This window comes from Apium graveolens, chromosome 3 (genome assembly GCF_009905375.1).
Source record: "Apium graveolens cultivar Ventura chromosome 3, ASM990537v1, whole genome shotgun sequence".
In the NCBI taxonomy this organism is placed as follows: Eukaryota; Viridiplantae; Streptophyta; class Magnoliopsida; order Apiales; family Apiaceae; genus Apium; species Apium graveolens.
In genome coordinates this window covers 19,807,235-19,819,250 of record NC_133649.1, presented here as the reverse complement: position 1 = coordinate 19,819,250, position 12,016 = coordinate 19,807,235, and the positions used below count along the sequence as shown (strand labels likewise).

The following is a 12,016-nucleotide window of genomic DNA, read 5'->3' as shown; positions in this document are numbered from 1 at the left end:
ATACTCTCATATCGACTGTGGGTTTGATTGTTTTGAGTATCTTGAGTTTTGGGTTTAGGTGGAGTTTGTGTTTCGTCAGACATGATTGTAAACTGGATCTCACTGTTTGTATATCAACAGAGAGACTCTGATACCACTTGTTATGTCACACAACACTATAGAAGAGGGTTGAATATAGTGTTTATACAATCAAATCGATTTAGAACACAAAGTTCGTAACAATAATCAAGTTTATTTAATATATTAAGCTCTGTCACAAAGTAGGTTAAACTACTGAGCAATATCACTAAGAGCTGCTAGGTTACAATGAATAATCTTTCTCGTGAATGATAACACATATAGTGTAAACTCTAAGTTGTGTTTACATAGTACACAGTTACAAGATATCTTCTAATTGATATGGAATATAATTCTGTCTCATAAAATATATCAATCAGATATTATCTTTTTACAAGTCTTCTAGTCGTCCAACTCCTTAAAGTATATCTTCCTTTGTTTTAGTCCAGATCCTCTCCTAGAAATCAGATGCATTCATTATCTGAAGTACCCGCACTTAAGTCCTGATATAAATCCTGACGGCCTTAAGTTCTGATATAAATTCTGACTTCAGTAAGTTCTGATTTCCAGTAAGTCCTGATAAGTCTCTGAAACTAAACACATCAGATTAGTCATGACATCACAAATATATCTAACATGTCCTTTTTGACTTTTTGTGATCAAATTAACCAAATTTTGACCAAAAAATTCATATAGTATATAATCAAAAAAAATTATAAAAATTATAAAACTTAGAAAGTACATATAATCTATTTTAATATGTATTTTTCAATATTTTAAAATAATGAAAAATTAATATTTAATTTACCGTCAAAGTTGAGTCAATGATAAATTGGGACGCCACATAATACATACCTCAGTCTCATACCATGTTAGCGCGATTCCAAACTCATCCCAAATGACCCCTATATGGATTATCGAAAATTTATCGACTATTAAATGAATGTACACACTCATTGCCCTATTAAAACGAGAGGGGGATTGAGACAAAACATTGTTGAGGAATTAATTTCTTTCAATTGTATGTATATGCCATGCCCCCAATGAATCACACGTGTTACTCTATTAACATAAGCTTATGGGACAAAGTTCAACTTAACAAGATGTCAATGCTTCCCGACGGCTGTTTTTACAGGTATGTATATATGAATGTTTTATATATTCTTATGTTGTATGAAATTTGTCATTTGTAGTTATGAATAATAGGAGCAACTAAATAACAAGTAGTAGTTCTGTTTGATTGTGCGTAGTGAACTAGTGATATGTTTAACTGACCTTGTCTGGTTAATGTAAATTGTCCCGGACAATATATATTTTGTTGTATTTAGATTTACCTGTTATATTTTGCTATTGTTTAGGTTGTTGGAAGGATGTAATGTTAGTACTAGTCGGTGAATATAACAAATAGCACTTCTAGTTTACGACCCTGTTAAGAGCAAGTCCAATATGCAAAATAGTTATTGCTATAATTTGGCACCAAAAAATATTTTTTTGTTTCTAAAATAGAATTTCAACTCTGATGCTAGTTTCATTTTGCATCCAAATAATTCCTAATTTAACTAATTTTTGTTTCTCTCTCCTAAATTTTATATAAAGTTCACCACTATGTACATGATGATGTGGCATTGATGCATAAATGCATTTCTGGTTCCAAATTTAGAACCAAGTATGCATATTTGCATTCAAGTATATAACCCATTTGGAGTTGAAGTTTTTAGCATTTGGTTTCATATTGTAGAAATGACACCGCATATAGCATTGCATTGGACTTGCTCTTAGGTGTGTGTTCAGCCAAGAGAGGCCATCTCCATGTTCTAATTATGACATTTGCTTGCTAAAACATAAATTAATAATCACTACTCATGTATAAATGTGTAGTTATATTATTAATTAATTCTACATATACAGATTGGTGCAGTTTTGCTTTATTCGGTTCGATTTTGTCAAAAACCAAACTACTTAAGTAAGTTTCCTAAATTTTAAATTGGTGACCTGATTAAAAAACCAATAGTCTGATTTTTTTGGTTTGGGTTTTGGTTTTTTTCTTAAGCCAAGTTTAGACCCAAAATAGCGATTTATGAATATTATATATATATATATATATATATATATATTACTATTAATAAACATGTATTAGGGTGACCGGATTTGTGCCTTTCACCTTCTCAAGTCAGGTTAGCTCACTATTTCAGGACTCGGAAATAGCCAAAACTATTATTACCAAGTTTTGTGACTCAGTAGAAGAACGTAGAGGGCTACATTTTGTTTTATATTTTAATATATGTGAAATATATCTTATCCTTGGTGTAAATTGGCCCCCAGAAATTGTGGTTTAGCATCGTCCCTGATTAATAGACTAATAACAGTCATACTTGAATTATGAATTTGAATGACAAGATTTGTTATCCTTCTTCCCATAATGAGTGCTTAATGTCTATAGTATATAGTACGATGTCTAGCCTATCATTTTCCTGACTTATTAGTGCCTTGACAGGTAATAGATTTTTTGGGAGAGAATGATGAAATCTAGACATGGGCGTAGTTCAGTTCGGTCAGCCTTTTCAACCATCTTCCACTTGTGGCCATATTTATAAGAAGATTATCTGTATGCATGGATGCATAGGGAGGTCCAAACATTCAAGAGAACATATAGAGGAACTAGAAAGGCCCACAGCCACGGGTATTGGGTCTCTGGACATACTGGATTTCTGTATGTTTTTTGCGGGTCTGCAGAAGGCCTGGAAACTGGTAAGTGACCTTGGCTCCTCTTAAAATTCTAGTATATTAGTTCAAACTCTTGCTTTTTGTCGGGACTTTTCTTTATTTTATTGTCAAATCATGAAGGCAATTGTATATCTGTCCGAGCATGAAGTTTAGATTAGGTAAAGTTTTTAAGTTACTCTTTGGACCCCTATAAAAGATATTCCGGGTATGTCACTGTTCAAAGTTACATTTTTTATGTGGAACATTATAGAACACTATATACGATTGGTTTCGTCTGATATTAGCGAACAACTTTTGTTCTACGGTTGTTTTCGTATAATTAATAACAGTATTAGCTTCTTAAGAATTAATATCAATATTTAGATATCAATGCATTGCATCCTCTTTCAAATTTAACATTGTACATCCAATGCTTATAAATGATAATGCACATATACACTGTACACATATTACCTGTATTATATTATACTAGCTTAGACCCCCGTGCAATGCACAATTTTTTTATATTATATGATTTTTTTTAATTTAATTTGAATTGAAGTTTTTAAAATATGAAATTTTCATTTAAAGTTTTTAAATGATATAATTTGACTATAATTGTGCAAATACACGTATATGTTCGTGATATTTTTGAATTAAGAGGTATTTTAGTTTAAAAATGACAATATTACTTATTTTAGGATATAATTTTATTGATTTTTCTAGGTGTGATTACAAAATAGTTATGTTTTAATTAAAAGGCGAGTTGTAGCCCATATATTAAAGTCTTATATGAAATATCTTTAGTTTGATTTTAATTTTATTTTAGCATGGATCAATAGTATGCATTAGTTTATTTTAACCCGCGGCACATTATTCAGACCAAATTTAAACCCAGATCAATAGCATATTTTTTGTTTTATCTCGGTTAATAGTATATATTATTTTAGCTAGTCGAATTATATTTTACATTTAATTTTGTTTTATCGAGGATCAGTTGTATAAATTTTCCTATAATAATAGGAAAATGCTAACAAAAGCCTTAAGGGTTATGTTTAAGTCTTTAATTTCCTTTCTCTCTCCTGTTTCCCACATTAAAACTCCCTAATTATTCAAAAAAAGCAGCAAAGTCCCGAATCCCGATAACAGTAAAAAATAAAAAAGTAAACTATACGTAGGTAATAGACATACAAATATTAGTTAAAATATGTAAATTAGCAATTAATAATAATTATAATAATATATAGTAAATATTTTTTGACACCAAATAAATGGACATTCAGAAAAATGTTAAATAAGTTAAGAGTGTATACCACGCTAATGTTTTTATTTCTTTTTGAAAAAGGTTCAAGAATAAAAATATAGATGAAATAAATTTTAATGTTTTAAATTTAGTTTCAAAAATATGATTATTTTATTAAATCCATATGGATTTTCTTTTTTCCATGTAGAGTTAAATTATAAATTAAATTTATCAGGAATTTTATTTTTGCAAAAGGGTTATTTATTTTTAATAATTTGTTTTATAAAAAATTATACTAAAAAAACTCTTGATGCCGAAAAAGGCAAATAAAAACTAAGTTGAACTAAATATGAATGCAGTTGTAGATCATAATAAATGCAATGTCTTGAAACTCAAAAATTCGTGTTACATTCAATGCTATATTAATTCTTAAACATAGCCTTAAGGGCTGTTGTTAACATAACCCATAATAATAATATATATCATTTTATATTTAGCCAAACGCTATTATATAGACCAATGAATTATCTTTAGTTTAGCATTAATAAAATAGTATGGATATTGTAGACATAAAAGTAAGTCTGTAACTATATAAGCCCAAACATCATACTGACTTACAATCTACCAACTTTTTAATGTTTCGGATATTATGGCAGTCACCATATCTACCCTCAAATTTAAGCCTACATTGTATCTACCAATACCAACGAATCAGGTGGACTTCAAGTTTGTTTTAGCTCAGATGAATAACATTTAAAAATATTTTTTAATTTTTTCTTTTAGGGCAAACCATTATTATACATTATTTTGTTTCAGCTGCCCACCAGACAGACTAAATCCAAATGAATATATTTAGTTTGCTTATAATTTTATTTTAGCCCGGTTGAATATTATATTGTTTTAGGCGGGATGAATAGTATCGACTATCGTATTATTTTGTTTTAACCTGAGGCCATTAAGTCAGGCATAAAGTATTTTATACTTTTTTCAAAACTATCATTTATTACTTTCCTCTTTGTAAGAATAAAAATGCTTAAATTTTAAATGTATATAAATCCATGAATTGATAAATAAGCTCATATTTTTTACTATTTAAGCTCCATTAATTTTTAGGCATTTTAATTATACATCTACCCATGATCTTTTCAAAGTGAATACATTGATTTTCATTTCTAGTGTGGGCATTTTTGTCATTAAAAAAGTCCATTAAAGTTTTAATAGTAAATTTTGGAGCTTATATATCAATTCCCATTAATCCAATAACATATAATCTTATTAAATAAAAATTCAAGCTGACTTAAAAATATTTTTGCAATATTATTTGTGATAATGGCTTGATCGCCTGGATTAACAGTTCAATCTTTAACTTGCGCTTCCATATAACTCATCAACACTGATTATCTTATTGTTTTATCGAAAGTATTTCCATTTTATCTAGCATCTCTGAAACTTCCCGACTTATTATATATCTTTGAAGTTCATGTATTTAAGATACATAATAAATATTTTTTAATTAATTTTTAAAAGTATAAATTTATACGTTAAACTACAATAAACAATATATATTTATAATGTATTTTTTCGGTCCAAAGGATATTAATGTATAGAGATTTACTGCAGTTAACTTAAATTAGGTTTAACTAAAGTACATAGTTGGTTATTAGGAAATGTTTATCGATATTAATTAATAATTTCGAAAGAATGAGAAAGAATAAAAAATATTGGAAATGATAAAAATGAGTACCAAGGAATAAATAAGAAAAGGAGAGTGAGAATAAATTGTTAGGTCACACACACACTGTAGAGGGGGTGAATACAGTGTGTGTACACTCAAATCGAACTTTAAGAACTTAAGTAACAGAAAACAAACTTTATTGAAACAATAAACTCTGTTACAGTATGGAACTGTACTGTTATCTCTCAGTGATGAACAAATATCACGAGAACTGCTAGGGTTATAAAAAATAATAACTTCGATAATGATAACACTTATAATGTAAACCCTATGCCTGTGTTTATATACTACACAGTTACAAGATAATCGCTAATTGATATGGAATATAATTCTGCTTCCTAAAATATATCAATCAGATATCTTTTCTTCCAAGTATTCCATTCTTCACGGAATTCCTTCTTCATGCATATCTCTTCTTATGTTTATCACGATATTCTTTACTTTAATCAGCTACTGTCCTTATCTGATTGTCCTTCAGCACTTAAGTTCTGATATCTATCTTCTGATGATTATCTCCTGATAATATTAGTACTGATATCCTTAAGTCCTGACTTCCAGTATAAGTACTGATCAACAGTTAAGTACTGATTTATCCTGTTCACGTAAGATCTGAAAGCTAAACATAAAACATATTAGCCATGACATTATCAAATATATCTAACAATCTCCCCCAACTTGTAATTTACCAAAATATACAAGTTTAACAGATATTTGATGATGTCAAAAACATTAAGTACAAATGCATGAGAAATAGACTAGATAACTACAAATTACAGTCCTTAAAGTTTTTACCAATTTCAACTTCTGATAACAACTTCAATCTGTATAAATATCAGAATTTAAGCAGTTGTAGATCTTCGACTTGGCTTCTTCATTTTCTGATCTCTCTGATGTCAGGAGTTGTTCTGAGATAGTTCTTCAACAAACATTTCTCAGCATATCTTAGTTCATCAATCATTCTCCTTTTAACACCTTTAAACTCTGCAGTATCTTCACCAGTTTGAAAGATTGCAGCTTTGAGATCATTAATCTTTGCTTTTCTTAAATCCTGATCTAGTCTTATGACATAAGCTTTGTCAGATTCAAGATTGAATTCAAGTCCCTTAATACCAAGATACGTTCTGATCTGTGCAGTATTAGGCTTCATATCAACAATATCACCATTGTGATCTCTGTACTTTGGAACATATATGCTGTCAGACTTAACAGAATAAAGCCTTTTCTGTATCTGAATCTGTTCTTTTAAGTAGTTTGCAGCAGTCTCTGTTATTCTGTCATCCACTTGAAGTAAGAAAAGTACATGCTCCAATTCTTCAAAATACTTCAAAGGAATGGCATTTTGTCTTATATGATAAACCCTACCATCTGTCATGAACAACATGATGTATTCTTTCAAGTAGGCATGGTAAACCATCTGTACAGATTCCAGTTGATTCAATCTCTCAGGAGTTGCTCCAATACCTGGTTCACTCAAGGAAGTTGGATCATTGGTAGTGTTGTGTACTCTTCTTTCATCAGCACTTCCCAATCCAGTTTTATCTCTAGCTTCCTTTCCAGTAACTACTCTTACTTCAAAACCACTTGCAGTAGTCTTCAAAGATTGAGTCTGTTTTGCTTTAGTGAATTCTGGTAGGAGTGTTTTAGATCTATTTTCTGATATCAAGTTAACTTGAGCACTGTCAGAGGTTACTTGCTTCTTCTGAATATCAGAACTTACAATTTCTTGACTCTGAACAACTTGAGCCATGTCAGAGGTTGTTTTAAGAACTTTTCTTGTGGTCAGAGCAAAATCATCTTTTCCATCAGTAATTTCTTCTTCCTCAGGAGGTACATAAGGCTTGATAGGTTCACCAACCTTTTCTTTACCCTTGGATCTTGGATCTATCTGTGGTTGTGATCTAGCCAAAGTTGCTTCAGTATGTATCCTTTCTTTGATCACAATGCCTTTAGGTTTTGGAAGTAACTTTTTACCAGAAGCTTCAGATTTAGATGTGACTTTCTCTGATTTAAGTCTGGCTTCTTCTTCCTTTAAACTTTCCAAGTCCATCCCTGGATTTTCTTGAAGAAATAACTGTCTTGACATTTCCTCATCAAGATCTAGAAGTTCATCAGAACTTATCCTTTTACCAGCAGCAAAACTTATTCTTTTCCCAGTATCAGAACTTGTTCTGTGACTAGCTTGTCTTGATGTAAACCTTCTACCTTGACTATGACCACTACCCATTCCAGAGGTTCCTTGGTCATCTTTTCCATCATCCTTTCCTTGCAGTGTCTTGTTGGTTTTGCATTTGGACTTAATTACCTTCTCCCCCTTTTTGGCATCAGCAGGTAATAAAAGAGAGATAAGTAGTTCCACTGAGGTCTGGATTTCAGTAAGTTGCGATTGCTGAGAAGCTTGATTTGTCAGAATTTGATCAATCTGAGCTTGTTGTTTCTCTTGAGTTTTCTCAATATAAGCAACCCTGTCAATGGTAGGTTGGAAGAACTTTTTCTTATCAATTTTCCAAACTTGTTTCTGTTTGATAAAGTTCTCCTGAATCTTGTGTAGCTCTGCATGAGTATTGGAATGAAGACCTTGTAGATGTTTAGTACTCAATGCAGTGACTCTAAGCTGGGTTTTAAAATCATCAGAATTTAACATTTCATCAGCTTTAGTCAAGTGCTCAGCAAGATGTAAAGCATTTGGAACACATGAAACTGAGTTCCATTCCTTAGTCCACTCCTGACCTGCAGGAGTTTCACTCCAAGGTACTGGTGCATCCCTGATAACAAACTCCTTTATCAGTTCAGACTTAGGAAGAGTCGGTGGAGGAGTATGTCCTGAAGGACCTGCTTCATCAGCATCTACAGTTGTAGCAGCTTCACCAGTATCTCCAACATTTGCAGCATCAGAACTTAAAGAATCAGTATCTTCTGATAAGACAACAGTGTGAGTAGCAATGGAGGCTTCAGCATCCTCTAATTGCTGATCTGATACTAAGTTCTGATCAACAGCCATATCCTGATGCTCACCTAAAATCTGATCATCAGCATCTTGATGCAGAGAAGGTGTTGTTGATAACTCTGGAGTTTGAACAACATCAATAACAGGTGTTGTGGAAGTATTATTTGCTGTTGGAGCTTCTAAGAAAAGTATTTCAGGCACAACCAAGTTTCGAATATAAATTTCAGCACTTGTGCCTGGATCAACAAGAGACACAGATGGTGAGTTAGCCTTGTCAGATACAGCTTCCTGAGATGGAGTTGATGGAGAAGAAGTGACTGGAGCAAATTCCTTGTCTTGTGAGAACAGAGATTCCTGATCCCCTTCCTTAGCTGCTTCCTCCTCATCATCTGAAACTGGCCTTTGTGCCCTCTGTTTCTTGTACTTCCTTGTTGATTTGGATTCCTTGGGAGTTTCAGGAACTATCATGCGTCTAAGCCTCTTGAGAAGCCTAGAACCCCTAATTGCAGAATCCTTCTGAGAAGTTGCGTTCTCAGCTTCAACCACCACAGGTTCTGAAGAAGGAATCTGTTCCTCAGAATCTGATTCATCTCTCAAAGTAAATCTCCTCCTCTTTTGAGGTGTTTGAGGAACAGTTGTTGTTCTCTTTGGCTTAGAGGATGGAGACTTCACAGTAGGTGCTGAAGAAGAAGGTTGAGCAGTCTGTGAAGTGGAGAGATAGGATTTGAGATAAGTTCTGAGGGTAGATTGAGTAGAATGAGAGGTAGGTACTGAGGTTGATGGATTTTGGTTATGGTGAGTTGGTTGAACATTTGAGTAAACAGATTTGTAAGTAGCAGGATCAGCATTTACCAGAATCTGTTTCACAGACTGAGGAATTGTAATGGTCTCACCATTGATTTCTTTGTGTCAGCATTTATCAGGTCGTTAAAGTACCTTTTTGCAACCTTAAAAGGTGGAGTTTGAGTGCTGACTAACTGGGGTTCATCAGTACAGTAAGTGTAAATAAGTTGACAGAATCTAGCAAAATAAACAACATCTCGATCCTCTGTCAACCTATCCCCAATAAAACCAATTATTCTAGTTGCAAAATCAAAATGAGTTTGATGGATAATAGCATACCCTATGTGCTGACTCAGAATTGGGATAGCATCAAAATTTGAACATTTGTTCCCAAAAGCTTTGGTGATGCAATCAAAGAAGAAACTCCATTCTCTTCTGATATTAGCCCGTTTCAACTGTCCAAGTTTCGTCAGACTCTTTTCATATCCCAATTCAGTCATTAACTCCCGAAGGGCTGAGTCCTCTGGAACTGAGAAAGTACAATCCTCAGGAAGATGTAAAGCCCTGCGTACTGTACCAGGAGTGACTACAAAAGATGAATCACCCACTTGGAAGATAATACTGGGAGTTCCACGGTTACCACCATCATCAAAAACGCCAGTCCTCCAGAACCTCAGAACTTGTTGACTTGAAAATAATTCAGGCTGAGTTAAGACGTACTCAACCTCACTATGTGCAAGAAGATCTTGCACAAAGTGCAATTCAGATGGAGCTTCAGCATGATCAAGAATTGCAGCATAGTTGTTTGGAACAAACTTTGCTCCATCAATGATTAAATCCTTTGGTGCCATGTGAAAAAAAAAATTGAGAATTAAGTATGCCTGATAGGTGTTTGATATAATATCTGTATGAAAGCAACGGAAATAGTAAAGTGAAGGAGAGTAAAAGTAAGAAGAGAGATAAAAGATGAAGAAATTAAAAAGATTAAAGAAATCTTCTCTCTGCTGTACTTATACAAAAAAAATATTACCGTTGGACACCTGTCAGACATGCAGTAATAACGGATAGTTACTGAGCTCGAGAAAACAGTAATCATTACTTACCCATTTGCCGAGTTTCAAGGAAAAACTGTTCCATTTATCAAGGGAAACAATTCAAATTTTAACCCGTTATCACTGATTGAATTATTTTTCACTGCAACATTAATATTCTGAAAATAAATCATGTTAAAAATGACCGAGATAATTTCGATGAATAAGTGCTGACAGAAAATCAGAACTTAACTAAAAGCACAATTTAAATGGTTATCAGAATATCAATCAGGATTTATCAACACAAGATAAAATAACTCAGAGACAAAATTTGAAGTAAAAACAATTTTCATTAATATATCAAGTGAATACATTTATGAAATGGAATTGACATCAATACTTATACAAGATTTTCCCTAAGCTTCTAATCCTAACGTCAACAGCTTTAGTCCTAGCTAAGAAGCCTGACAAAGCTGATGATGAAGAAGAACAGGAAGAAGACGAGATTAAGTCATCTTCCTCTTCCTATCTTCGACGAACAAGATGGCGAGTCGTATGATTCGCTCTTGCTGACGGATAGTTTCTCGCCTTTCCTCCTCCAATCGCTCCAGATGGCGATGGTAATCCATATAGAAGAATAGAAGGTGAGTCAGCACCTCCTGTGGGACAGAATCCAGATCTCCTCAGGAATGGCTGTTACATGCCACTCCTGCTGCCAATCGGCACAACTTAGCACCATTGTGAAGGTTTGGTTGTTCAAAAACATGTTGTATCGAACCATTATGTTTTTGATAGAAGAAGGAGGATAAGTGTGTGAGAAGAATGTGATGGAAAGACTGATGTGAAGTGGTTGCTTATATAGGCAAGAGAATGCCAAGAGACGCAAAGATATTTAATGCTGACAGGTAGAATTAATTCTACCTCGTCTCCCTAGACTTTGAAAAAGAATAACAGTCATTGGAAAGAGGAATCATGGTCTAGACCGCACAAAACACAAGAAACAGTGGTCTGTTCAAGTACAAATACCATTAATCCTAATCACAGTGACTATTAATCTTCCACTTCAACATATTCGAGTACAAACTGAGACTGTTATCAAATTTTATTTAAAGATAAGCCAAGTAAAGGATTAGACTGAGAAATCAGAACTTAGACCTATACCAGAACTTAACAGTCATCAGAACATAATTTCTTAACTCGAAAAAGGAATGCCTATTTTAGTAAATACTCATACAAGTTCTGAGTTATGGACGTCAGTACTTAATCATCAAAACGTGTAACTTAGAACTTGTCCTCAGAATTTGTGCAATAATGACACATTGACTGTTTTATCTAAAATAACATAGACCACCACAGAAATTTTCATCATTCAGATGGAGTGATTAGTGTGTGCATTAAGCTAAAAATAGACAAAGAGTAAAGTCTGATTCACTGCAGTACATCTTAGAAATAAGGCATAACTAAAATTTTGCTAAAGATCTGTCATTGTCCTGAAACCGACTGAAGAATTAGTTTATGCT

At 32.9% G+C, this 12,016-nt stretch overlaps 1 protein-coding gene across 3 annotated transcripts in view; it reads left to right on the top strand.

Annotated features, from left to right (window-relative positions):
• Window positions 1-939: 939 nt before the first annotated feature.
• The window catches only part of LOC141711920 (uncharacterized), a 30,218-nt gene continuing 19,141 nt past the window's right edge, over window positions 940-12,016 (top strand). For all 3 annotated transcript variants that reach the window (XM_074514634.1, XM_074514635.1, XM_074514633.1), the window contains exons 1-2: window positions 940-1,192; window positions 2,552-2,805. The gene's annotated coding sequence lies outside the window, so the exon portion shown is untranslated. The remainder of the gene's footprint in view (window positions 1,193-2,551; window positions 2,806-12,016) is intronic.